Genomic DNA, 3,208 nt, shown 5'->3' on the forward strand with positions numbered 1-3,208 from the left:
TGGCTGGCTGTAGCAACCACCCCCTTCCCCCAGCATTGGTGGTCGGTGGATGGCTTTAACAATATTCCCCCCAAAATTGGTGGTCAGTGGCTGGGTGTTATAATAATAACCCCCCCCCCCCCAGCATTGGTGGTCGATGGCTGGGTGTAACAAAAATTGCCCGCCCCCCCCCCCCCCCAGCATTGATGGTCAGTGGCTGGCTTTAATTATAATCCCCCCCACATTGGTGGTCAGTGGCTGGCTGTAACAATAATCCCTCCCAGCGATGGTTGTCAGTGGTTGGCTGTAACAATAATTCTCTCAGCACTAGTTGTCAGTGGCTGGCTGTAACAATACCCCCCCCCCCCCAGCATTGGTGGTCAGTAGCCGGCTGTAACAATAATCCCTCCCAGAATTGGTGGTCAGTGGCTGTGACTGGCTTAACAATATTCCCCCCCCAGCATTGGTGGTCACTGGCTGGCTGTAATAATACCCCCCAGCATTAGTGGTCAGTGGCTGGCTTTAACAATTATCCCCCCCCCCGCATTGGTGGTCAGTGGCTGCCTGTAACAATAATTCTCTCAGCACTGGTGGACAGTGGCTGGCTGTAACAATAATACTCCCCCCCCCCACCCCCACTACTAGCATTGGTGATCAGTATCTGGCTGTAACAAACCCCACCCCCCCTCCAGCATTGGTAGTCAGTAGCTGGCTGCAACCATAATCCCCTCCCCCCCTCAGCATTGGTAGTCAGTAGCCGGCTGCAACCATAATTCCCCCCCCCCCCCACTCAGCATTGGTAGTCAGTGGCTGGCTTTAACAACAAATCCCCCCCCCCCCCCAGTATTGATGGTCAGTGGCTGGCTGTAACAATACCCCCCCTCCCAGCATTGGTGATCAGTAGCTGGTTGTAACAATAATACCCCCCCCTCCCAGCATTGGTGATCAGTAGCTGGTTGTAACAATAATACCCCCCTCCCAGCATTGGTAGTCAGTAGCTGGCTGCAACCATAAACCCCCCCCCCCCCCAGCATTGGTGGTCAGTGGCTGACTGTAACAATATTTCTCCCAGCATTGGTGGTGTCAGTGGCTGGCTATAACAATGAGCCCCCCCCCCAGCATTGGTGGTCAGTGGCTGGCTGTAACAATGAGCCCCCCCCCCCAGCATTGGTGGTCAGTGGCTGGCTGTAACAGTAATCCCCCCCCCACCCCCACTACTAGTATTGGTGGTCAGTGGCTGGCTGTAACAATGAGCCCTCCCAGCATTGGTGGTCAGTGGCTGACTGTGACAATATGCAAATATCAAACTGCCTTGACGGGTGGCTGTCAGTCTGGGGGGGGTACGTGTTTACTAGGCAGGCTGCATTTGCATATAGACTGCCCACATGTGATGTTGAGTCTTCTTCATGATGGAAAGAACTAAAATCCTGTGAAAAGTGTGGGCCAGGGACAGTAAGGATGGGGAGGAAAGAGCTAGATGATGCAGGATGTATTCCCATCAGGAACTGAGACAGGCTCTATCTTACTTGCTGCAGCTTCTAATGCACATTGTGAGAAGCTCGCAGTGTGCAGTGAAATCAGAGTAAGCTGTTTCAGTCCAGGAGAGCAGCCGATACAACTGAAGGGGAGGTTGAAGGTCAGATGTAATTTACCTTCCAGTGTCTCCTCCTGTTCTGGTGTAACGGATTCATAAAGATCATGAAGAACTCTCATTTACAAACAGTGTTCAGAAGAAAGAAATGAGAAAACAAAAAAGGAATTGAAGCAGAAAACACAACAAAGACTCTCGCCTCGCCAGAAGAGAAGAAGCGTCCAATTATTATATATTGGTGTGCTTGTCTGCCATTGTCTGGGATATCTTTTATTATTCTGTTTATGAGGTGTGCTCGGTTCATTGAATAATTTATAGAGGCTGCAGCTGGTTTATATAATATAAATATAGATCATTATTTATTGTACAGGTGAAATATTCTACATACACTTAGATTCCGGATATGGGAGGTAAAGGGTAAGTACACATTAAACAAAGTGCATTTATCTTTTTTCCCTTTCCCCTGACCCAACCTAACCCCCCTCCACCTCCATAGATGTATACTTACCTTGAGCAGACTTCCACGTTCCAAAGTTTTCTCGCATCCAGCGAGTCCTTTCCCAATCCACTGTCCAAGCTATACCTGCACATTACAGCCCTATCATGCTCACTGCCCTACCACTACATAGTGCTCACCGCCCTACCACTACATAGCGCTCACCGCCCTACCACTCCATAGTGCTCACCGCCCTACCACTCCATAGTGCTCACCGCCCTACCACTCCATAGTGCTCACCGCCCTACCACTACATTTTTATGATGATTATCATTCCAGTGCTTAGCTACATTAGTGGCATGGTTCTTTTTCTAGGTCATACAGATGGTCATCAAGGCGGTCTCTCAACTTGCAGGTCGTATGACCCACATATTGGATCCAACACAGTTCACAGGTGATGATGTAAAATAAATACCTAGTATTACAATTGATAAAAGATAAAATCTTGGACTGCTTGTTGGTCGTAATTGAATGGATCATGTCACCTCTCTTAATGTAAGGACAACACGAGCATCCATTCATGCCAAAAGTAGGGGGCTCTGCGGGAAACGGTTTTCACTCCTTTCGATAGAATCCGGTCATACACAGGATCATTGGACATTACAGGTAAATATTTAAGAACCGTGTTCTTAATTTTCCCAAATTCAATACTGAAAGGAGTAGAGAACACAGGAATATCGGATTGTCGAGAGTTGCTATTTTTATTTTTATCTTGTAGTAAACTGTCAGGTGGATTGTTCTCTGTGATACTAATAGATCTGTTAAGGACAGACTTAAGGCCCGTACACACGTAGCGATTGTCGGCCGATTGTCGGCTTGTTAGTATGATGCTTCCGACAACCGACTGCGACTTTTCGGCCGAACAGAATCTGGTGTGCAGGCTTTAAAATTTTTGTTGGCCAACACCAGAACGGCCAATTGTTCGTCAGTCAGTACAGAATTTGGCCGACAAACAGCAGATGAGCAAGACTGGGCATGCTCAGAGAAGAAAAAACACACGGAAAGTTAACCATCACATGACATCACTTCTGCAGTCGGCTGTTGTTGGCCGACAAAATTCGTGTGCAGTCTTTTGCAGTTTTCAACCGACAGGACAGCACCGGACAAAAGACGGCCGATCGTTCGGCCGACAATCGCTACGT

This window comes from Pelophylax lessonae (genome assembly GCF_965119305.1).
Source record: "Pelophylax lessonae genome assembly, chromosome: 7".
NCBI classification, from domain to species: domain Eukaryota; kingdom Metazoa; phylum Chordata; class Amphibia; order Anura; family Ranidae; genus Pelophylax; species Pelophylax lessonae.